General features: G+C 40.8%; 1 protein-coding gene across 2 annotated transcripts in view; it reads left to right on the forward strand.

The window, feature by feature from the left end:
* pde4ba (phosphodiesterase 4B, cAMP-specific a) overlaps nt 1-26,443 on the forward strand; it is a 620,756-nt gene that overhangs the window by 22,986 nt on the left and 571,327 nt on the right. Inside the window, exon 1 of one of the 2 annotated variants that reach the window (XM_063064161.1) lies at nt 13,201-13,221. The exons of the other annotated variant lie outside the window; for it this stretch is intronic. The gene's annotated coding sequence lies outside the window, so the exon portion shown is untranslated. Of the gene's footprint in view, nt 1-13,200; nt 13,222-26,443 lie in introns of those variants that run through there. 2 annotated transcript variants of the gene reach the window in all.

The following is a 26,443-nucleotide window of genomic DNA, read 5'->3' on the forward strand; positions in this document are numbered from 1 at the left end:
CCATTCTAATTTCCCTTGCAAAGTTAGTCTTGGCTTGAGCTGCAGACTGTGTCAAAGGCACTTCTGCTGCACCATGAGGTAGGGAATGTCAATATTTATTTCCATTTACAATAAAAGATGTTTTATATATGCAAGCTTTCATGTTTCATAGCATCTGCTACCCTTCTTTGAAGCAGTAGAGTTCCATGGTTTGGTAGGTACAAATGAAGAAGCCTTGAATTTGTGATTGAAGTTATCTGTATTGATGGCTTAAAAAACTATTTCTCAGTACATGTGACAATAATATAATTTTACCAGCATGTGAATAGTAAGCAGGAAGTCGGACCAATTTGGGACAAATAGTGGACAGCACTAGAGGTAAAAGCCAAGGTTAAAATGTATCTGGATGCTAAGGAAGAGACTAGTAAGAGTAAAGATGGTGGATAGGCTGAAAATTGATAAACAAGTTATACGAGAAAGAATATCTATGCTTAGCTGATAATCTGCCCATCCAGATGGCTTAGACCCAAATTGAGTGTTGGTGATGGCATTGAAAATAGTTGCCATGATCTAGCAATATGCAATAGTCATGGAGGAGATCTTGGAGATTGGAAATTGGCAAGTTTGATGACTTTGAAGAAAAGATGTATGAGTATTCCTCATACCAGCAAGTTGGTCAAATTAACATTAATGGTAGGAAAGGATTCAGAAAGATAACCAGGAGAAAGATTAATAAGTACTAGAAATTTGAATTAAATGAGGAGAGCCAGCAGGGGTTTGTTGAAGATCATGTATGATTCGTCCAATTGAATATTTCAATAAATTAACAAGGGTGATAAGGAGAAAGAGACTGAGGTTGTCCATATGGATTTTGAGAAAAGAATTTGATAGAACATTATCTAAAAGACTAGTTGATAAAATTGAGGCTCGTTAATGGGGAGGGTTAATGTCATCTTGGATTAAAAATGAAAATGGCTTATGGCAGAGAGCAGAGGTTTATGATAAATTTTGTTTATCAGATTGGAGGATGACAAGTAGAGCTGATCCCCAAAGAACATGGTGGGGATGCTGCTTTCCTTAACATACAGTGGCATGCAAAACTTTCTTTTTTTTCAACCTTTGTGTTGATTTTTTTTTAAAAGGTGTGTATACAAACAAGAGTAGAATATCTCTGGTATATACCAGTAACAGTACATACAGAAGGTAAAATAAACAATATCAGAATCACACATAGTGTTGATCTACAAGGTATAAATTTGATATAGAATGTATAATACAGAAAAAAAATGTAATTCATTCTCCTCTTATCAAATTATGAAGAAAGGAAGGACTATTAAAAATTATTGTATATATAAAAACAAGAAAAAAACCCACTATTCTAAACAGGAAAAAAAAAGGACTGGGCAGTCCATCCTGAGAGAAAAACCAAGAGAAGAGAGACTCTCTGATCAAATCCAAGGTTCTGAAAAAATAGCTGGAAGAGGATCAGTACAAAAATCAGATCATATGAAAATATTGAATAAAAGGTCGCTAGATTTCTTCAAATTTAAAGGATGTGTCCAATGTCTGACTTTTATTTTCTCTAGACTTAAACAGGACATGATAGAGGAAAGCCAATAAAAGGCGGTAGGAGGGTTAGGGTCCTTCCATTTAAGTCAAATGGCTTTCCTAGCCAATAGGGTTGAAATGGCTATCATCCTCTTAGCGGAAGCAGGAGTATATCCTGTAAGATTGGTAGACAAGACCTTAATCCTGTTATTAAACATACATTAAGAATTTGGTTTCAGTTTCACAGATTTTTTGAATTAAATAATTTTGTCCTTTCTCGTAAAATATATCGTAATTATTTTTTTAAACTATTAATTTTAGATCAGGCTTTTTAATTTGGAAAACCAAAGGAATAGTAACGTTTTTGGATTTGTTTAAAGGGGATTGTTTAATGTCTTTTACTCAGCTAGCGAATAAATTTGATTTATCCAATGTACACTTTTTTAGATACTTACAAATTAGGAATTTTTTTTTACGTACTTTGCTTCCAAGTTATCTTTCCGCTTATCCATCTAATATAATAGATACCCTGTTTCAGGTTAAACCACTCCAAAAAGGATTAATAGCTACAATTTATAAATGGTTATTGAATTTACAAATTATATCTAATGACAAAATTAAAGCTGCCTGGGAATTGGAATTTCAAGAGTTACTTTTGATAATCAATGGAGTAAAATTTTTCATCTGGTAAATACTTCATCTATTTGTGCCCGTCATTCCTTGATACAGTTCAGGGTAGTGCATCGGGCACATATGTCAAAAGATAAGCTAGCCTGTATTTTTCCCAGTATTAATCCTATTTGTGATAGATGTAATACTCAGGTGGCCACTTTAACTCACATGTTTTGGTCTTGCATAAAGTTGGAGAATTTTTGGAAAGATGTTTTTAAAACCTTATCAAAAGCGCTGGATCTGGATTTACAACCAAACTTATTTACAGCTATTTTTAGTGGCATGCAAAACTTTGGGCACCCCGGTCAAAATTTCTGTTACTGTGAATAGCTAAGCGAGTAAAAAAAATGACCTGATTTCGAAAAGACATAAAGTGAAAGATGACACATTTCTTTAATATTTTAAGCAAGATTACTTTTTTATTTCCACCTTTTACAATTTCAAAAAAGGAAAAGGGCCTGAAGCAAAAGTTTGGGCACCTTGCATGGCAGTAATTAGTAACACCCCCTTTGGCAAGTATCACAGCTTGTAAGCGCTTTCTGTAGCCAGCTAAGAATCTTTCATTTCTTGTTTGGGGGATTTTTGCCCATTGTTCCTTGCAAAAGTCTTCTAGTTCTGTGAGATTCTTGGGCCGTCTTACATGCACTGCTCTTTTGAGGTCTATCCATAGATTTTCGATGATGTTTAGGTCGGGGGACTGTGAGGGCCATGGCAAAACCTTCAGCTTGCATCTCTTGAGGTAGTCTATTGTGGATTTTGAGGTGTGTTTAGGCTCATTATCCTGTTGTAGAAGCCATCCTCTTTTCATCTTCAGCTTTTTTTTTTTACAGACGGTGTGATGTTTGCTTCCAGAATTTGCTGGTATTTAATTGAATTCATTCTTCCCTCTACCAGTGCTACTGGCTACAACACAAGCCCAAAGCATGATCTAAGCACCCCTGTGCTTAACGGTTGGAGAGGTGTTCTTTTCATGAAATTCTGCACCCGTTTTTCTCCAAACATACCTTTGCTCATTGAGGCCAAAAAGTTCTATTTTAACTTCATCAGTCCACAGGACTTGTTTTCAAAATGCATCAGGCTTGTTTAGATGTTCCTTTGCAAACTTCTGACGCTGAATTTTGTGGTGAGGACGCAGGAAAGGTTTTCTTCTGATGACTGTTCCATGAAGGTCATATTTGTGCAGGTGTTGCTACACAGTAGAACAGTGCACCACCACTCCAGAGTCTGCTAAATCTTCCTGAAGGTCTTTTGCAGTCAAACGGGGGTTTTGATGTGCCTTTACAGCAATCCTACGAGCAGTTCTCTTGGAAAGTTTTCTTGGTCTTTTAGGCTTAAACTTAACTTCCACTGTTCCTGTTAACTGCCATTTCTTAATTACATTATGAACTGAGGAAACGGCTACCTGAAAACGCTTTGCTGTCATCTTATAGCTTTCTCCTGCTTTGTGGGCATCATTTATTTTAATTTTCAGAGTGCTAGGCAGCTGCTTAGAGGAGCCCATGGCTGTTGATTATTGGGACAAGGTTTAAGGAGTCAGGGTATTTATAAAGCTTTGAAATTTGCATCACCTAGCCTTTCCTAATGATGATTGGGAACAAGCCATAGCCCTAATAAGCTAATTAAGGTCTGAGAACTTGGTAAAAGTTATCTGAGAGCTTAAATCTCTTGGGATGCCCAAACTTTTGCAAGGTGCTCTTTTCCTTTTTTTCCTCTCTAAAATTGTACAAAACAAAAAATAATACACTAACCTTGTTTAAAATGTTGAAAAGAATGTTTCATCTTTAACTTTATGACTTTTGGAGATCAGTTCATCTTCTACTCACTTAACTATTCACAGTAACAGAAATTTTGACCAGGGGTGCCCAAACTTTTGCATACCACTGTATGTAAATGACTTAAATATTGGAATACAGTAAAATTTTAAACATTTGTGCATGGTGCCAAAGTTAGCTTGACAAATAGAGAATATTATAATGTACAGAAACTGTCAGGTTAGCGGAACTAGCATACAAGTGGCTGAGGAAATTTAATATGGAGAAGTACGTGGTGACACAGCCTAAGAGCAGGATGGGAGAAGTGAAATAGGTGATTCTGTTGTTCTGAAGAATGTGCAGGGACTGAGTAACCTGTGGTTCATGGTGCATAGATGGTTAATGGTGGTTGGACATATTGAGAAAGTGGTTAACAAACCAAAAGAAATTTTGAACTTCATGAAATGTGGTATTGAATACTCAAGCAGGGAAGTTATTATGAACCATTGCACAATTATGGTTATACAATTAGCATATTGTGTCCAATTCTAGTCAACACCACATTAGAAAAGATGTATGCATCTTTCAAAATGCAGAAGAGATTTATTAGTGCATGAGACCAGGGATATGAGAGTTTTGCTATCAGATTAGGATGGACCAATCAAGAATCTGTCAACCCCTGCCTTAAGCATAGATAAAGACTTGGCCAAAGGTATCAAGGTGGCAGGGATTGAACAGAAAGTGGCGTTATTCGCAGATGATGTTTTGGTCTATCTGAGTGAACCAGAAAAATCATTTATAGGATTGTTTACACTGTTGGATGACTTTGGGAAAATATCAGGTTATAAAATAAATGTAAAGAAAACGCAGGTTATGTCCCTAAATTATACACCATCCAAAAAATTGCAGGATACATACGATCTTAAGTGGGAAGCTAAATCATTAAAATATTTAGGAATAACCCTGCCGAAGGATCTTTCAACACTGTCACAGGTAAATTATGGGCCTTTAATCTCAGAGATAAAAGCAGATATGCATAGATGGAATCTTATCCCTTTTTAAGTTTAAATTCAAGGATAAATACTATAAAAATGAATATTCTTCCTCGGTTATTGTATCTTTTCCGTACTTTACCAGTGGAGGTGGATGATAATCAATTCAGGGAATGGGACAAATGGATTTTCCGCTTCATTTGGCAAGGAAGGAAACCTAGAATTCGATATAACACCTTACAGTTAGGGAAGGAAGGAGGAGGTATGGTTCTTCCTTGCCTGAGAAATTATTTTTATGCCTCACAGATAACCCCTCTGTTATATTGGTGTAATAGGGAATATAAGGCTAGATGGAAGGAAATAGAATTTGGATTAGTTGACAGTTTTCCTCTTCAGGCCTCAATAGCTGACAAAGGATTGATGGCCCAGTTGGAAAAATTTAATAATGCTTGGATAAATCTTACATTAAAAGTATGGCAGAAGGTGGTTAATTCATGTGGAATTAATAACATGTTAAAACTCTTTAGATGGTGTGCATATGATACCGAATTCCTTCCCAACAGAGGAGATAAAAGATTTGAGCTATGGATAAAGAAAGGTCTTACAACCTACCTCTCATTTATAGATAAAAGAGTATTACAAAGTTTCCAAATCCTGCAGGACAAACATGGCCAAGAACATAATGACTTTTTTAGGTACCTTCAAATACGAAACTATGTTAACCAGAGTTGTAGATATACAGACCTATCAAAAGTAGAATTAGAATTTTTCAAGATTCTGAATTCGGCTTGCAGTTCAATACCTAGTAAATCAGTTTCTCGCCTATATAATGCACTCTCCCATGCTAAAAATGTAAATACACTGTATATTAAAGAGAAGTGGGAGAAAGAAGCAGGGTTGGTACTTTCAGAGGAGGCTTGGGGGAAAATCTGCAGCTTTCAATGGTCCTCGACTAATTCTTTGACTTGGAGAGAACATTGTTGGAAAAACATTATAAGATACTTCAAGACCCCATATCAGGAAAAATATAAAGATATAAATATGATGTGTTAGAGAAGGTGTGGCTCCAAGGAGGCGAATCATTTTCATATTTTCTGGGATTGCCCTAAATTAAGTCTATTTTGGGAAGGTATTCATAGAACATTAGTTAAGGTACTTAGGTCCCAGATACCTCTGAACTTTGAGATGCTCTATTTGGGGCATGTAATGTTCCTTGAACAGAAGGAAGATATAAAGTTGCTGCAGGCCCTCTTAGCGGCAAGTAAGAAATCAATCACTAGAAAATGGCTAAATCCAATACCACCTACATTAGAAGATTGGTACGAAATTATCTTGGAAATATTTAAAATGGAAAAGTTGACTTACTCCCTGAGAACTCAAAAAGAAACGTTTTATCAAATCTGGAATAAATGGATTGAATATATAACCCCAATGCGAGCAGACTTTAGATGACTCTCCTAATGATTTATATTGCTCTTCTCATCAACACAGTAATATTGCTAACGTAAACACCCCTAGTCTAAATGTTTGTTTTTTTTGGAAAATAGAGAATTAACACAAGTAAAGGGAAAGATTTGGGAAAGGGATAAAAAAAATGAAAAAATTAAGTAAATAAGTACATAGGGATTGGATAATTATGTCTGCGGGCAGGAACAAGCATGAACAAATTGGGATATAAACACCTACAATGGTTGGTATATAGGCTTGTATGCAACATTTTGGACCAGTGGAAATGGTCCAGAAGGGTTGTATGGAAACTATTATTACCATTTTTCTTAACAACTAATTTCATTACTTAGCCTAATAGGTTAGATTTACCACAGTACATAATTATCTATTTAAATGTTTATTTTCCTTTTATATCATCTCAATGTGTACTTAAGAATGTATAAATAATTGTAGTTTTATACATATAAAAAAATGGAAAAGGTTATATGTGTGAAAAAAGTACATGATAATTGTGAATTCCTTATCCAAATAAAAATAAAATTTTAAAAAAAAGATAAAGACTTGGCCTTCACAGTTATCTGTGGCAATGAATTCCATAGATTTACCATTCTCTGGCTAAAGAAATTCCTCCTCATCTCTGTTCCAAAATGCTGCCCCACTATTCTGAGGCCGTCCTCCTGATCTTGGACTCTCCAACCATAGGAAACATCCTCTTTACATCCACTCTATCAAGGCCTTTTACTATTTGATAGGTTTCAATGAAGTCACCCCTTATTCTTCTGAGTTCTCCTGAATACAGGCCCGGAGCCATCAAATACTTTTCACATGACAAGCCATTTAATCCTGGAATCATTTTCATGAACCTTCCTTGAACTTTCTCCAGTTACAGCACATTTCTAGGATGAGGGCCCAAAACTGCTCCCAATACTCCAAATGACACCTCACCAGTGCTTTATAAAGTTTCAACACTACATCTTTGCTTTTATATTCTAGCCATCTTGAAATCAATGCTAACGTGCATTTGCCTTCCTTACCACAGACTGCAAACTAACCTTCAGCGAATCCTGCACAAGGACTCCCAAATCCCTTTGCGCCTCAGTTTTTTGTATTTTCTCTCCATTTAGAAAATAGTCAATCCTTCATTTATTCTACCAAAGTGCATGACCAGACACTTCCTGACACTGTATTCCATCTGCTACTTCTTTGCCCATTCTCCTAATTTGTCTAGGTCTTTCTGTAGCCTCTCTACTTCCTCAAAACTACCTGACCCTCCACCTATCATCATATTGTTTGCAAATGTTGCAATAAAGCCATCAGTTCCATCATCCAAATCATTGATATATAACGTACAAAGAATTGATCCCAACACAGATCTCTGTGGAACACCAGTAGTCACCAGCAGCCAACCAGAAAAGGTTCACTTTATTCCCACTCTTTGCCTCCTGCCATTTGGCCATTGCTTTATCCATGTAAAATCTTTCCTGTAATAGCATGGGCTTGTAGCTTGTTAAGCAGCCTCATGTATGACACCTTATCAAAGGCCTTCTGAAAATCTAAGTACACAACATCAACTGATTCTCCTTTGTCTAACCTGTTATTTCTTCACAGAATTCCAACAGATTTGTCAGGCAAGATTTTCCCTTGAGGAAACCATGCTGACTATTGCCTATTTTATGATTTGGCTCCAAGAACCCTGAGGCCTTATCCTTAATATTTGACTCCAACATCTTCCCATCCACTGAGGTCAGGCTAACTGGCCTCTGGTTTCCTTTCTTCTGCCACTTTCATTTCTTGAAGAGTGTAATGACTTTTTCAATTTTCCAGTCTTCCGGGAGCATTCCAGAATTTAGTGATTCCTGAAAGGTCATTACTATTGCCTCCACAATGTCTTCTGCCACCTCTTTCAGAACCTTGGGGCATGCACTAGCTGGTCCAGCTGATTTGTCTATCTTCAGACCTGTCAGTTTCCCCAAATATCTTCTCCCTAGTAATGGTAACTTCACATAATTCATGACCCCTGACCCCTGGAACTTCCACCATACTGTTAGTGTCTTCTCAAGTACCTATAAATGGGATTAATACAGAAACGAATTTGATTTGCATTTAAAAGTTGCTGGTGAACGCAGCAGGCCAGGCAGCATTTCTAGGAAGAGGTACAGTTGACGTTTCGGGCCGAGACCCTTCGTCAGGACTAACTGAAAGTAGAGCTAGTAAGAGATTTGAAAGTTAGTCCTGACGAAAGGTCTTAGCCTGAAACGTCGACTGTACCTCTTCCTAGAGATGCTGCCTGGCCTGCTGCGTTTGCCAGCAACTTTTATGTGTGTTGCTTGAAATTCCAGCATCTGCAGATTTCCTCGCGTTTTGATTTGCATGGATGTGCTGAGCTCAAGTCTGCTCTGTGCTGTCTGACTGTATAACTGCATGAATTTAGTTTTGCCAAAGCCATTAATACTTCACATGGCCAAATGATGTCTCGCTGCTGAGGGCCAGCACGCTTGTAATTCATCTTACTTATCTTTAAACTCTGACTGTATTGAGTTCTGCATAGGAGTCTGAGTGTTGTGAGCACACTATTGGCGAATATGACCTGGTTCACAACATTACTGATGCCACTATATGGGCTGAGAGTAGTCTGATAGCTTGATGAAACTTCTTCTGTACCTGTGAGGGTTGGAATTTTCTTGGCAGATGCGTTTTGAAAGTTTGGGTGCATTCTTTTCCACCCATTATATTGGAGGTTTGGTGAATACATACTTAACTCACTGATAAATGCTCATAAAAGGTTTATTTTTTTCTGGGAGCTTAAATTTTTAAGAATACCAGCATACTGCTGTCCTTTCATGAATAACACCAAAATCTTGGATCTGTTATTTTAGATCAGATTAGATTATGAGGACACTCAGTCCTTGTTTATTGTCATTTAGAAATACATGCATTAAGAAATAGTACAATGATCCTCCAGAGTGATATCACAAAAAAAAAACAGGACAAACCAAAGACTAACATTGACAAGACCACATAATTATAACATATAGTTACAGCAGTGCAAAGCAATACCATAATTTGATAAAGAGCAGACCACGGGCACGGTTTAAAAAAAAAAGTCTCAAAGTTCCGATTGACACCCAATAGTCCCGATAGCAGGTGGCAAAAAGGAGAAACTCTCCCTGCTGTATACCTCCAGGTGCCGACAATTGCCGATGCATTGGAAGCACCCGATCACAGCCGACTCGGAGTCCATCCGAAAACTTCGAGTCTCCAACCAGCCTCTCCGATACAGCCTCCCGAGCACTATCCTCTGCTGAGCGCTTCGACCCCGCCCCGGCAGCCAAGCAACAAGCAAAGCCGAGGACTCGGGGCCTTCCCCTCTGGAGATTCTGGATCAAACAGTAGCAGTGGCAGCGAAACAGGCATTTCAGAAGTTTCTCCAGATGTTCCTCCATGCTCTCACATCTGTCTCCATCAAATCAGGATTGTGCACGGCACCCTACTTGACAGATGACAGATAGCATTCACCGGAGTGGCCACTGCGCGCTGTGTCGCGCAGCCATCTTCTCCGATTATTTATTTTAATCTTCACCAATTTGAGCCCATGTTCTTTGCTATAACACCCTGGTTTATTTAGAAAAATACAGCATTGCATGAATGTATGCCTTTCATGATGAAGATGTCTCCGAGTTTAAGGGAGGGGCCATGAGCTTCACCTGGAAGTGCACGAGGACGTTGTCCCCCCAAAGATCGGCCAGGGTCTATCCAAACCCGAAACCCTGGATCAACAGTTCCATGCACACTGCACTCATCACGCGAGACAGAGGTTTCGCAGCCAGTAACCACCAGAACTCAAGAAGTGCAGTTACAATCTACACAAAGTCATCGAGGCAGCGAAATGACAATACAGGGACAAGATCCAGACACAACTGTCCACGAACAACACACGCAGCTTATGGCAAGGTCTGCACACCATTGAAGATTTAAAAGCTAAATGCGATGGTGCTGCTGACATTGCTGCTTCTCTACCAGATGAGTTAAATCTTTTTTACGCTTGGTTTGATGTCGCCAACACTGAGTCCCCGGGGAGAGCCACTGAAGCGACCTGCACCTTGGTCATCTCTGAGGCTGAAGTACACAGGTGTTTCCAACGAGTGGACAGTCGCACGGCTGCGGAACCAAACGGCAACCCAGGGCGGATACTTGGAGTATGCGTGGCACCACTGGCTGGTGTGTTTGCAGACATTTTTAATCTCTCCCTCTCCCAGTGTAGAGTGCCCTCCTGCTTCAAAACATCCACCTTTGTCCCTGTACATAAAAAGACCAAGGTAACCTGTCTGAACGACTGGTGTCCAGTCACACTCACCTCAATAATAAGCAAATGCTTTGAGCTGCTCAAGGACTATATCTGCAGCATGCTACCACCCACACCGGACCCCCTACAATTTACCTACCAACACAGCTGATCAACAGATGATGTAATAGCCAATGCTCTACACACTGTGCTTACACCTGGAGAGGAGGGATGCTTATGTGAGAATGCTGTTCTTGGACTACAGTTCAGCATTCAACACATAATTCCCTCCAGGCTCGACAAGAAGCTCAGAAACCTCGGCCTTCACCCCACTTTGTGTAGCTGGAAACTGGACCTCCTGTCAGATCACTGGCAGGTAGCAAGAGTGGGCTCCCTCACCTCTGCTGCTCTGACCCTCAAAACAGGAGCCTCTCAGAACTGTGACCTAAGCCCCCTCCTTTACTCTCTGTACACCTATGACTGTGTTGCCACCTACAGCTCCAACCTGCCAATTAAATTTGCTGATGATACTATATTGATTGGCCTCATCTCAAATAATAATGAGGCAGGGTGAACAGCTTCAAGTTCCTTGGTACACACATCACTTGGTTTATACATATTGGCTGTGTGGTGTAAAAAGCATAACAGTGCCTCTTTCATCTCGGACGGTTGAAGAAGTTCGGCATGAGTCCCCAAATCCTAAGGACTTTCTACAGGGGCACAATTGAGAGCATCCTGACTGCCTGGTATGGGAACTGTACTTCCCTCAATGGCAGGACTGTGCAAAGAGTGATGCGGACAGCCCAGCACATCTGAACTTCCCACCATTCAGGACGTTTAAAGTGACAGGTGAGTTAAAAAGGGCCCAAAAGATTATTGGGAACCCAAGTCATCCAACCACAAACGTTCCAGGTGCTACCATCCGGGAAACGGTAACGCAGCATTAAAGCCAGGACCAACAGGCTCCGGGACAGCTTCTTCCACTAGGCTATCAGACTGATTAATTCATGCTGATACAATTGTATTTCTATGCTATACTGACTTCTGTGGTACATACTATTTATTACAAATTACTATAGTTAGCACATTGCACATTCAGATGGAGATGTAACGTAAAGGTTTTTACTCCTCAGGTATGTGAAGGGTGTCAGAATTCAATTCAATTCAAGCCCATGTCGACCATTGTATCTATCCAGTTAGTCCCAATTTCCTATATTTCACCCATATCCCTCCAAACCTTGCTGCTCCATCTACCTGTCCAAATATTTGAAACCTATTTTCCACAACTTTTCCTGTATTTTTTTTTTCTTATTCTCTTCTTTTGAGGGGGAGGGTGTGAGCTGGAATTTGCTGGGAAGACCAGAATGTACAGCTCATTCTTAGTTGCCTCAAAAAAGTGGTGCCTGGCTTCCTCCATGTATCACAAGTCCTTCTGATGAAGCTACTTCCACAGTTTTGTTGAGTTGGAATTTCCAAAATCATATTCACAGGTGATGAAGACGTGATTATATAGTTCCATATCTGAGTGGCGTGGAACTTGAAGAATGTGAGGTAGCTTTGCTTCCCGTGTCCACTGCTCTTTTTGTCCTTGATGACAGAGATGACAGCTAATGCTGACAGAGTAGCTCGTGCAAATATCTATAGTGTATCTTGCTGTGGTAAATTCTGCAGCTACTGAGCTAATGGCAGATAACACCACTTCATGGAAGAGGAATCAATTGAGTACGAACTTTGAGAAGACTCTACTCAAATCTTTCATCTCCTCAATACAGCCTCGCGCCCATTTGTCCATTTCTCTTTTGTTTCTTGGTCAGTATTTAATAATTGTGTATGAATAATTTTTGTGAGTGGGACTTATTTGGTGTTTTTCTAAATTGACTTTCATGTGGAGCATGTCTCAGATCATTTCAGATACATTGCTTGCAGTGACTTTTTTTTCTGTATTAACTTCTGATTTGCTTGTGATAAACAGATTTCTCCACTCAGTGTTAGATAATTGATTCACAGATCCTCCCTAGGTTACAAATGCCTAACTTGCATGCAGCTGTACATATGAGCATTTAGGGGCTGGTGCAATGTATTTGGTGGCTGCTGCAGGCATCGTCTATCACCTGGTTCATGGCTGCATTTCCTGTTATATGAACCAAGTGGGTTGTGAACATTTCAGAGAAAATGAACCTTTCTGTGTCCTGGGGAGAACTGGTACCAGTAATATCTATCAGTGTAAGGTTGTCAATGGATCAAAAATAAACTTATGCTTGGCAAAATAAATTCACCCATTTCCCTGGTCATTGCACTCCAGAAGAATAGACCTACTAGAAGTCTGTGTTATACACTGTAACTCTGCTTTATTGAAATGGAACTGTTCAAAGTATTATCAAAGTACATTTATGTCACCATATATAACACTGAAATTCATTTTCTTACAGGCAATCACAGTAAATACAAGAAACACAACAGAATCAATGAGAGACCACATCTAATAGGAGTGACAACAACCAATGTGCAAAAATGAAAAACAAACTGCAAATACAAAAAGAAAGAATAAGTAAGCAATATGTCCCTGGCACCTGCGAGGCAACATATCATCCTGGAATATTGCTGTCATCAGTAGAACCTCCTGTCTGTTCCCCTAACCAATGAATCCACTATCACTGCAGCTTGCTTCTCTCTTCTCCCCCCCCTCCCCACCCCCACTTCCCTTCTGAGCCACAGAGCAATCTTCAGTGCCAGAGATCTGGCCGCTGTGGCTTTCCTTGGCTATATCATCCCCCAACAGCATCCAAAGCAGTATAGAATTAAAACAAATTAAACATATATAAAAAAAAAAGATCTACCTACAACCTTTTCCTCTCCTAGCTGGAACCTCTATGAGCCAAAGCCAGAGCCAAACTCTCTCGCACTGTGCACTCTGCATAAACCTACCTCTTTTTTATTGACCCTTGTCATGTGCCTAATTTGCACAATCCAAAGTCTCCTTGGCAACTGTGGCACACAGAATGTCGCGACTGCTCCCACTCACTACCTTTCACTACACATGCCAACATTTTCTCAGAGATGGTGGCACACAGAATGTCCTTACTGTCCTTGCTCGCATCTGTTGAAATCTCTCTCCCTCTACTCAATCTAGCATCTCCTTGTGAACTGTGGCGGGATGTTAAAATTTTGATTCCTCTCGAAATGAATGCTAATATTGCACTTGCCTCCTTTGCTATCAACTCAACCTGTAAGTTAATCTTTATGGAATCCTGCACGAGGACTCCCAAGCCCCTTTGTGCATCTGATTTGAATTTGCTCCCCATTTAGAAAATAATCCATGCCTTTATTCCTTCTACCAAATTGGCGAGATTGTACATTTCCTTACACCATATTCCATCTGCCACTTGTACATTCGTCTAATCTGTTCAAGTCCTTCTGCTGACTTCCTCAATACTATCTTTTCTCTCCATCTGTCTTTACATTGTGCACATACTTGGCCATGAATTCATCAATTCCATCATCCATATCATTGACATATAACGTAAAAAGAAGCAGCCCCAACACTGGCCTCTGCAGAACACTAGCAGCCATGCAGAAAAGGATCTCTTTGCTTCCAAAGGTCAACCAATCTTCTATCCATGCTAGTATCTTTCCTGTAATACCATGGGCTCTTATCTTGTTTAGCAGCCTCAGGTGCAGCACCTTGTCAGAGGCCTTCTGAAAATTGAAGTAAACAACATCCACGGATTCTCAGTTGTCTATTATGCCTGTTACTGCTTCTGAAACCATTCCAGAATCTCGAGATTCTTGAAAGATCACTACTAATGCCTCCACAATCTCTTCAGCTACCTCTTTCAGAACACAGGAGTTTTGTCCATCCGGTCCAAGGGATTTATTTACCTTTCAACTTCCCAAGCACCTTCTGCTTAGTGATAGTAACTACACTCATTTCTGCCCCCGAAACGCTCCAATTTTTGGCATGCAGTTTGTGTCTTCCACAGTGAATATTGACTTTAAATACATATTTAGTTTGTCCACCATTTCTTTGTCCCCACTGCTACCTCTCCAGTGTCATTTTCTTGTGGTCCAACATCCATTCATTTTTTCCTCTTCTGTATAGCTATGGTGGTTGTGCAATATTTTGCACACAGTTCTCCTAAGATGCAATATTCTATATTTAGAGCTAGGTATACAGTATGAACAAAGGCCTGGCAATCTACTTCCATATCTTAGACAAAAACTGCGTAGGGTCACCATGAGTCAACAACGACTTGATGGCACTCAATAACAACAACAGCAATGTACAGTACCTTTTAAGCCAAACCTTCATACCCCCGTTGTGTATTTTTTAACCACGAGCACTTGTTTTGGTCTGAAGGGGAAAAAAATCTTTTATCTTATTGAGGCTTTTAAATCATGTAATTTTTTTTTCCCTGTCCTCTAAATTTTACTCTTCAGTTTGTTCATAACGAGCCATTTTCAGGTCAGTCACACTGGTGCAATGAATTTTTTCAATTAGATGAATCATTCCTCCTATCGATTTTTAGAGAATATTTTCATGTGTAGATTACTGTACTATTGGAAACTAGCAGAGTGCTTTCTTCAGCACCAGACAATATTTATTTTGCTTTAGTAATGTAATGGAGCCAAATTTGGCACAGCATTATTTTGAATGCTAAAAAAAGAAAGCAAGACACAGAATGTATTTCTGTGCAGGTCTTGCTTAGTGAAACATGCTGCACCTGCACTATTTATTTTCAAAGTTGTGTATCAATCCGCATTTTTGCTGATTTTTCATGGGATGCAGCTTTTTTAAGCTAAATTTTCTGAAAGTTGTTCTTGCTCTTGGGAAATTTACTTCCTCCAGTTTAAAAAAATATTTTGTCTAATTATTTTTAAAATCAATGGAAGGCTAATTATTGGTGAGTATAGCTTTATTCAACCAAATTTTTCTAGTAAAGCCAAAATATGATTGATTAATTTAGCTATTAGATTCCCAGTCTAAACTTGAATTTCCTTTGGCTTTGATCCTAGATTAATTGGACAATGCAGAACAAGGGTAGGAATTGCAGTTGAGTGGCAGGGATCTGAGGAATGTGGTAGAAAAGAGAGATCTGGGAATACAGATCCATAATTCTTTGAAAGTGGTAGATAGGTTCATAGGGAAAGCTTTCTACACATTGGCCTTCATAAATCGAAGTATTGTATTCAGGAGTTGGAACGTTGAGGTTGTATAAGTTCATTTAGAGTATTGTGCATAGTTTTGGTCACCTACCTACAGAAAAGATATCAGTAAGGCTGAAAGAGTGCAGAGAAAATTTACAAGGATGCTGCCAGGACTTGAGGTCCTGAGTTATAAGGAAAGGTTGAATAGATTAGGACTTTATTCTCTACAGCGTAGAAGAATGAGGGGAGGTTTGGTAGAGATGTGCAAAATTATGAGCGAGATAGATGGGTAAATGCAAGCAGATTTTTTTTTTCCTGCTGAGGTTGGGTAAGACCAGAATTAAAGGTCACAGGTTAAGGATGAAATGTGAAGTATTTAAGGGGAATATGAGGGGGAATGTCTTCTCTCAGGGTGGTGAGAGTGTGGAGCGAGCTGCCAGTGAAAGTGGTGGATGTGGGTTTGATTTCAACATTGAAGATGGGAGGAATGTGGAAGGCATGGTCCAGGTGCAGGTTGATGGGACTACCCATATTAATAGGTCAGTATAGACTAGATGGGGTGAGGGGCCTGCTTCTGTGTTGTCATGTTCTATGTCACTATTACTGCAATAATTAAGTATTGTTCATGTCTTATTGGACTAGTGCATCTTTTCCATGTTGTCATGGTAGGTAAATCAGTTTATCATTTCAATACGACTTGGCAGAAGATAAACTGTCCTTGGTTACTGATATGTGCATATTTGATACTGGAACATCAGAACAAGTAGGTGTCTAGCTTGATTTTTTTTAACTTCTTTTTGAGTCGGCTGTCTTGGCTGGAGTGGAAGAGGTTGTATAGCATTTGAGAGTTTAGCAATAATGTGATGATGTGGGCAAGACTTAAAAAGATTCATGCTATTATTAACTTTGAAGTGTAAGTGCCCTAAGATTCTGTGATGTCCTTGTATTTGCATAAGCATTTGCTTTTGGTATTGTGTACGCAATCATGCAGCTTTTCAAATATATTTTTATAGTTTGAAGTAATGTTATTAAATTTAACACTGAAAGAACAATTACTTTTCAGAAGCTTTCAAGTAACCTCTATTTTGCTGCAACCTTTCCTTTTGAAGGGAGTGTGAATTGTATTGAATCAAATGCACAACTTAGAAGTGATTCTTCAAGGCTATTCGTTGTTTTGTTATGGCTGGCTGTTTATTGACTGCTTTCAAAAGGAATAAAATTATGTTGTTTGCGTATGTCAGTAAATCACCTTTATTCAGTAGATGCTGTGGCATGTATTTGAAGCATTATCGTCCAAGATATCCTGCAGTGGGAGGGAGAACAGCCAGAGGTCGTGGTACATATTGGTACCAATGACATAAGTAGGAAAAGGGAAGTCCTGAAAAAAGACTACAGGGAGTTAGGAAGGAAGTTGAGAAGCAAGACTGCAAAGGTAGTGATCTCGGGATTACTGCCTATGCCGTGCAACAGTGAGAATAGGAATAGAATGAGGTGGAGGATAAATGTGTGGCTGAGAGATTGGAGCAGGGGGCAGGGATTCAGATTTCTGGATCATTGGGACCTCTTTTTGGGCAGGTGTGACCTGTACAAAAAGGACGGGTTGCACTTGGATCCCAGGGGGACCAATATCCTGGCGGGGAGGTTTGCTAAGGCTACTGGTGAGAATTCAAACTTGGAATTGCCGGGTGGTGGGAACCGAACCGAAGAGCTGGAGGAAGGGGTGGTTGGCTCACAAATAGAGAAAGCTTGTAGACAGTGCGAGAGGAAAGAGAGGCAGGTGATAGAGTAGGGTTGTGCTCAGACCGAAGGTTTCAGATGTATCTATTTTAATGCAAGGAGTGTTGTGAACAAAGCGGATGAGCTTAGAGCCTGGATCAGTACTTGGAGATATGATGTGGTGGCTATTACAGAGACTTGGATGGCTCAGGGACAGGAATGTTTACTTCAAGTACCGGGTTTTAGATGCTTCAGAAAGGACAGGGAGGGAGGCAAAAGAGGTGTGGGCATGGCACTATTGATCAGAGATAGTGTCATGGCTGCAGAAAAGGTGAACGCCATGGAGGGGTTGTCTACGGAATTTCTGTGGGTGGAAGTTAGGAACAGGAAGGGGTCAATAACTTTACTGGGTGTTTTTTATAGGCCGCCCAATAGTAACAGGGGTATTGAGGAGCAGATAGGGAAACAGATCCTGGAAAGGTGTAATAATAACAGAGTTGTCGTGATGGGAGATTTTAATTTCCCAAGTATCAATTGGTATCTCCCTACAGCGAGGGGTTTAGATGGGGTGGAGTTTGTTAGGTGTGTTCAGGAAGGTTTTTTGATACAATATGTAGATAAGCCTACAAGACGAGAGGCTGTACTTGATTTGGTATTGGGAAATTAACCTGGTCAGGTGTCAGATCTCTCAGTGGGAGAGCATTTTGGAGATGGTGATCATAATTCTATCTCCTTTACCATAGTATTGGAGAGAGATAGGAACAGACAAGTTAGAAAAGCGTTTAATTGGAGTAAGGGGAATTATGAGGCTATTAGGCAGGAACTTGGAAGCATAAATTGGAAACAGATGTTCTCAGGGAAAAATACAGAAGAAATGTAGCAAATGTTCAGGGGATACTTGTGTGGAGTTCTGCATAGGTACATTCCAATGAGACAGGGAAGTTATGGTAGGGTACAGGAACCGTGGTGTACAAAGGCTGTAATAAATCTAGTCAAGAAGAAAAGAAAAGCTTACTAAAGGTTCAGGAACTAGGTAGTCTTAGAGATCTAGAAGATTACAAGGCTAATAGGAAGGAGTTTAAGAAGGAAATTAGGAAAGCCAGAAGGGGCCATGAGAAGGCCTTGGCGAGCAGGATTAAGGAAAACCCCAAGGCATTTTACAAGTATATTAAGAACAAGAGGATAAGACGTGAAAGAATAGGACCTATGAAGTGTGACAGTGGGAAAGTGTGTATGGAACTGGAGGAAACAGCAGAGGTACTTAATGAATACTTCAGTGTTCACTATGCAAAAGGATCTTGGTGATCGTAGTGATGACTTGCAGCAGACTGAAAAGCTTGAGCGTGTAGATATTAAGAAAGAGGATGTGCTGGAGCTTTTGGAAAGGATCAAGTTGGATAAGTCGCTGGGACAGGATGAGATGTACCCTAGGCTACTGTGGAAGGCAAGGGAGGAGATTGCTGAGCCTCTGGAAATGATCTTTGCATCATCAATGGGGACAGGAGAGGTTCTGGAGGATTGGAGGGTTGTGAATGTTGTTCCTTTATTCAAGAAAGGGAGTAGAGATAGCCCAGGAAATTATAGACCAGTGAGTCTTACTTCAGTGGTTGGTAAGTTGATGGAGAAGATCCTGAGAGGCAGGATTTATGAACATTTGGAGAGGTATAACATGATTAGGAGTAGTCAGTATGGCTTTGTCAAGGGCAGATCATGCCTTACGAACCTGATTGAATTTTTGAGGATGTGACTAAACACATTGATGAAGGAAGAGCAGTAGATGTAGTGTATATAGATTTCAGCAAGGCATTTAATAAGGTATCCCATGCAAGGATTATTGAGAAAGTAAGGAGGAATGAGATCCAAGGGGACATTGCTTTGTGGATCCAGAACTGCCTTGCCAACAGAAGGCAAAGAGTGGTTGTAGGCAGGTCATACTCTGCATGGAGGTCGGTCACTAGTGGAGTGCCTCAGGGATCTGTTCTGGGACCCTTACTCTTCGTGATTTTTATAAATGAGCTGGATGAAAAAGTGGAGAGATGGGTTAGAAAATTTGCTGATGACACGAAGGTTGGATGTGTTGCGGATAGTGTGGAGGGCTGTCAGAGATTACAGCGATTGACATTGATAGGATGCAAAACTGGGCTGAGAAGTGTCAGATGGAGTTCAACCCAGATGAGTGTGAAGTGGTTCATTTTGGTAGGTCAAATATGATGGCAGAATATAGTATTGATGGTAAGACTCTTGGCAGTGTGGAGGATCAGAGGAATCTTGGGGTCCGAGTCCATAGGACGCTCAAAGCAGCTGCGCGGGTTGGCTGTGTGGTTAAGAAGGCATACAGTGTATTGGCCTTCATCAATCATGGAATTGAATTTAGGAGCCAAGAGGTAATGTTGCAGCTATATAGGACAATGATCAGACCCCACTTGGAGTACTGTGCTTAGTTCGGCTTGCCTCTCTACAGGAAGGATATGGAAGCCATAGAAAGGGTGCAGAGGAGATTTACAAGGATCTTGCCTGGATTGGAGAGCGTGCCTTATGAGAATAGGTTGAGTGAACTCGGCCTTTTCTCCTTGGAGCAATGGAGCATGAGAGGTGACCTGATAGAGGTGTATAAGATGATGAGAGGCACTGATCGTGTAGATAGTCAGAGGCTTTATCCCAGGGCTGAAATGGTTGCCACAAGTGGACACAGATTTAAGGTGCTGGTGTTTAGCTACAGAGGAGATACCAGGGGTAAATTTTTTACTCAGAGAATGGTGAGTGCGTGGAATGGGCTGCTGGCAATGGTGGTGAAGGCGGATACGATAGGGTCTTTTAAGAGACTTTTGGATAGGTACTTGGAGCTTAGAAAAATAGAGGGCTATAGGTAAGCCTAGCAATCTATAAGGTAGAGGCATGTTCGGCACAACTTTGTGGGCTGAAAGGCTTGTATTGTGCTGTAGGTTTTCTATGTTTCTATATTTGGAAATGTAGTAAGTATCCACTAATGGGCTGAACTGAACAGAAATGGCTAGCTTCCAGGTTGAACAGATGTAGCAGTAGCTTCGGTACAAACTAATTGCTTTGCTACTATTCAAATAGAAAAATAATACTTTGGAGTCACAATGGATTTACTTTATGTTGGCTGAGTTATCGATTAGAGGTGAAACTGGTTGTGAAATTGCAGCCATGGTTTGTTTTTCTATCTGATAATATAAAAGGATATTAAATTCTGCCAGGAAGTAAGAGAATTGGTAGAATTGGCACTCGCTGAAAGTACCACTCCTCAGAAATAAGTTGATTTAATTTCAGAATCAGGTTTATTATTGCATACTTTATACTTTATTGTCACCAAACAATTGATACTACAGCGTGCAATCATCACAGCGATAATTGATTCTGCACTTCGCATTCCCTGGAGTACAAATCGATAGTAAATAGTAAAAATTTAAATTATAAATCATAAATAGAAAAGGGAACATAAGGCAGTGCAAAAAACCGAGAGGCAGGTCCGGATATTTAGAGGGTATGGCCCAGATCCAGGTCAGGATCCATTCAGCAGTCTTATCGCAGTTGGAAAGAACATAGAATAGTACAGCACAGTACAGACCCTTCAGCCCACAATGTTGTTCCGACCCTCAAACACTGCCTCCTATATAACCCCCCACCTTAAATTCCTGTTCTCAAATCTGGCCGTACGAGTCTTCAAGCTCCTGAGCCTTCTCCTGGAGGGAAGAGGGACGAAAAGTGTGTTGGCTTGGTGGGTCGTGTCCTTGATTATCCTGGCAGCACTGCTCCGACAACGTGCGGTGTAAAGTGAGTCCAAGGATGGAAGATTGGTTTGTGTGATGTGCTGGGCTGTGTTCACGATCTTCTGCAGCTGCTTCCGGTCTTGGACAGGACAACTTCCATACCAGGTTGTGATGCACCCTAGAAGAATGCTTTCTACGGTGCATCTATTAAAAATGAGTGAGGGTTTTAGGGGACAGCTCAAATTTCTTTAGCTTTCTCAGGAAGTAAAGGTGCTGGTGGGCCTTCTTGGCAGTGGACTCTGTTTGGTTGGCCCAAGTCAGGTCATTTGTGAGATTGACCTCGAGGAATTTAAAGCTTTTGACCTGTTCCACTTGCGCACCACCAATGTAAATGGGGTCGTGCGGTCCACTACTCCTTCTGAAGTCAACAACCAATTCCTTCGTCTTGCTGATGTTGAGGGATAGTTTATTGTCTTCGCACCATGCCACCATTTATTACTGACATGTATTTTGAAATTTGTTTTGTGGCAGCAGTGTGAGACAAAATTTACTGAAAGTTACAATAAATGGTGCAAAAGAGGAATAGCAAAGTTATGTTCATGGACCATTCAGAAGTCTGATAATGGAGGGGGAAGAAGCTGTTTTTAAAACATTGAATCGGGGTCTTCAGTCTCCTGTACTTCCCTGGTGGTAGTAAAAAGAAAATATAATGGTTGTTAAGGGTCCTTAATGGTGGATGCTATCCAGAAGAATCACCTTGTGAAGATGTCCTTTATGAATGGAGCAGGCGGCATCTACAACCCTCTGACAGCGTCTTTCAGTCCTGCATATTGGTGCTCCTATACCAGGCTGGAGGCAGTGAGTCAGAATACGTTCCACTGTATATCTGAAATGTATTAGTTTTTGACATATTAAATCTCCTCAAACTCCTAATGGAAGCTACCAGAATGAACAATGTATGTTTAAGCCATTTCAAACAATTCGACCATTTTGCACTAAAGTGGAAACAATAACTTTCTGACAACTGGCAGGATGTTCTATAGTCTCTCCAGGATTATTCTTGTTTCTCCTCTTGAATATTGGAACAACAATTAGCTACTCACCAGTCCTCTGAAACATTGCCTGTGGTTAGAGAGGACAAAGATATATTGATCAAGGAAAATAAACAACCCTCAGGCAGAGAATATGTGGACTGGAGCTAAGGGAGGTTTGGTAAGTGAGAAGTGGCCATGAGAAAAGTTACTGGGGTAAGAGAATGAGAAATACCTCCCTCTTTTTCTGGAAATTTGAAGCATAAGTTAACATATTCTTGACATGTAGCAGATAGATGGCAGTATGGGTTTGGGAACCATGCTGATCAATATATCAAAAAGTCCAAGTTTAGTCAGTCTCCATAAAGCTAATACTCTCCAATGTGATTCCTATTGAACCTTTTCTGCACCCTCTCCACATTCTTCCTGTAGTTTAATAACCAGAACTACACACAATATTCCATATGATTTCACTTTTAAAAAAAAATGCAGCTGCAACAAAACCCCATAAAATCAGATGTTGAATCAATAACCTCAACATGGCCAGACTGATATAGTAGTTGCAGAGTGTCACACTGCTAGTTCAGTGAGGTTTCTGTCAATGATGACTTTCAGGAATTTACTGGTGGAGAATTTGATAACTGTAATTCCTTTGAGTGTTAAGTAGAAGTGGTTGGGCAGTCACCAATTGATCATTGGCCAGGGATGTATCTGGCTTGTATGTTATTTGCTACATAATCGTTGAACACTTTTTAGATCATTAGGACATGGGCTTAATTACCGAAAAATTTGTTTTAAAACTGAAAAATGTGGAATCACCAACAAATACTAACACTTCATACCCAAGTGATAGAGAGAAAGGAGGTAAGTAAGCCAATGGGTACTTGAATGTTATTCCACTCAAAATATTATCCTCAGGAATTCATGTGACTGATTCTGATATCCAAGAATCTCAATCACCTTCCTTTATCTACGCTAATCCAACTAGTGGAAAGTTTTCCCCATAATACCTTAAGACATAAATTCTAATAGGGATGTTTGAAGCTTTATGTGGTTGAATACTGCCCGGGCTCCAAGAGCAGTCATTTTCGCCTTACTCCTGGAATTCAGTATGATTTGACCAAATTGTAATAGGGTCTGGTGCATTTGAAGCCAAGCTAGGCAAATGAAAACTAAAATTGTTAGATTAACTGATCACTATGGAAAGAGAAATAGAGTTAAAATTCTTCAAAGACTATTTAGAGCATCAACAAGCATGCTTCTTGTTATTAAATGGCACTTAGAGAGGCATTATCCATAACTCTTACCAGTTGTCCATCATTTAAGTGATGTAACTGAAGTAGCATAAATTGCCTGCAATTGAATTCCATTACATCTTGTGAATAGGACATATCTAGGACATTTTTAATATTATATGATAAATGCTAAGGACAATGTGTTTCAAGAAACAGTTCATTTTGGAGTCCAAGACTTCACTATTATAGCCACTATGATACCAGGACTCGGGGCCTTTACTTCACCGTTATAGCCAGTATGATACCAGGACTCGGGGCCTTTACTTCACCGTTATAGCCAGTATGATACCAGGACTCGGGGCCTTTACTTCACCGTTATAGCCAGTATGATACCAGGACTCGGGGCCTTTACTTCACCATTATAGCCAGTATGATACCGGGACTTGGGGCCTTTACTTCACCGTTATAACCAGTATGATACCGGGACTCGAGGCCTTTACTTCACCGTTATAACCAGTATGATACCGGGACTCGGGCCCTTTACTTCACCGTTATAGCCAGTATGATACCGGGACTCGAGGCCTTTACTTCACCGTTATAACCAGTATGATACCGGGACTCGAGGCCTTTACTTCACCGTTATAGCCAGTATGATATCGGGACTCGGGGCCTTTACCGTTCTGAGACTACTTACCCTGTTTGAGATATCATGTTTGTGAATTAAGCTGGTCAAAGATCAACTTCTCCAAAAGTTGGCTGTAACATTCTGTATTGGCTATGGCTATGAGCATTTACAACTGGATGATCAAGGATGACAGAGAAACACACACAAGCTGCTGGAGGGACTCAGCAGGCCAGGCGGCATCCATGGAAAAGGGTCTCGGCCTGAAATGTCGACCGATGCTGCCTGGCCTGCTGAGTTCCTCCAGGTGTGTGTGTGTGTGTTGCCTGGATTTCCAGCATCTGCAGATTTTCTCTTGTTTGTGCTGGGAGAATAGAGTTGTGACCTCAACTGTTAATTGGAATCATTTATTTTGGAATCCCATTTCTGATTTCACTAGTGCTTATCCTCACAAGGCTCCATTAGGTTCATAGGTACATTTAATGTCAGAGAAATGTATTGAGCATTTCAATTCCATGTCTCACAGATGCAAAAAGGCTCCAAACCAGAACTTCCTCACAATCTCCTTTAGCAAAACTATCAGCATGTTCACCTCTTCCCTTTGCCGTTGTTTATATCATTTCCCCTATTAATGCAGCACAATTAAATTAAGAAGAGTAGAATGGCAATACAAAATACTGACAAAACCAAATAGGCTTCATCAGCCCACACTGATGGTGGAATTCAGGAGTATGATACTAAAGATTCAGAGAAAACAGTTCAAAGACTGCTAAAAATAAAGATAAACTAGTTTGTATTCTAAAACCTAATAGAGATCTTTTAGTTAATAAAGACATCTAGAAGAATGTAAATATGTTCATGGTGGAATAATATTAAGTAGAGTGTGCATTTTTTTTTTGAATCGGGTGTGACTCTCACAAAGCCATACAAGCTAGAAAGGAACGCAAACACGAGGAATTCTGCAGATGCTGGAAATTCAAGCAACACACATCAAAGTTGCTGGTGAACGCAGCAGGCCAGGCAGCATCTCTAGGAAGAGGTACAGTCGACGTTTCAGGCCGAGACCCTTCGTCAGGACTAACTGAAGGAAGAGCTAGGAAGAGATTTGAGGGGGGAGGGGGAGATTCAAAATGATAGGAGAAGACAGGAGGGGGAGGGATGGAGCCAAGGGCTGGACAGGTGATTGGCAAAGGGGATATGAGAGGATCATGGGACAGGTGGCCCAGGGAGAAAGAAAGGGGGGGAGGTCCCAGAGGATGAGCAAGGGGTATAGTCAGAGGGACAGAGGGAGAAAAAGGAGAGAGAAAAAGAATGTGTGTATATAAATAAATAATGGATGAGGTACGAGGGGGAGATGGGGCATTAGCGGAAGTTTGAGAAGTCAATGTTCATGCCATCAGGTTGGAGGCTACCCAGACGGAATATAAGGTGTTGTTCCTCCAACCTGAGTGTGGCTTCATCTTTACAGTAGAGGAGGCCGTGGATAGACATATCAGAATGGGAATGGGATGGGGAATTAAAATGTGTGGCCACTGGGAGATCCTGCTTTCTCTGGCAGACAGAGCGTAGGTGTTCAGCGAAATGATCTCCCAGTCTGCGTCGGGTCTCGCCAATATATAGGAGGCCACATCGGGAGCACCGGACGCAGTATATCACCCCAGCCGACTCACAGGCGAAGTGTTGCCTCACCTGGAAGGACTGTCTGGGCCTGAATGGTGGTGAGGGAGGAAGTGTAAGGGCACGTGTAGCACTTGTTCTGTTTACAAGGAGAAGTGCCAGGAGGGAGATCGGTAGGGAGGGATGGGGGGGGACGAATTGACAAGGGAGTCGCGTGGGGAGCGATCCCTGCGGAAAGCAGAGTGGGGGGAGGGAAAGATGTGCTTAGTGGTGGGATCCCGTTGGAGGTGGCACATCCGCTCCCACTCCATCCTCCTGTCACCCCACTAGGAATAGGGTTCCCCTTGTCCTCACCTACCATCCCACCAGCCTCTGGGTCCAACATAGTATTCTCCGTAACTTCCGCCTCCTCCAACGGGATCCCACCACTAAGCACATCTTTCCCTCCCCCCCCCCCCAGCTTTCCGCAGGGATCACTCCCTACGCGACTCCCTTGTCCATTCGTAACCCCCCATCCCTCCCCACTGATCTCCCTCCTGGCACTTATACTTGTAAGCAGAACAAGTGCTACACATGCGCTTACACTTCCTCCCTTACCACCACTCAGGGCCCCAGACAGTCCTTCCAGGTGAGGCGACGCTTTACCTGTGAGTCGGCTGGTGTGATATACTGT

This window comes from Mobula hypostoma, chromosome 12, assembly GCF_963921235.1.
Source record: "Mobula hypostoma chromosome 12, sMobHyp1.1, whole genome shotgun sequence".
Lineage (NCBI taxonomy): Eukaryota > Metazoa > Chordata > Chondrichthyes > Myliobatiformes > Myliobatidae > Mobula > Mobula hypostoma.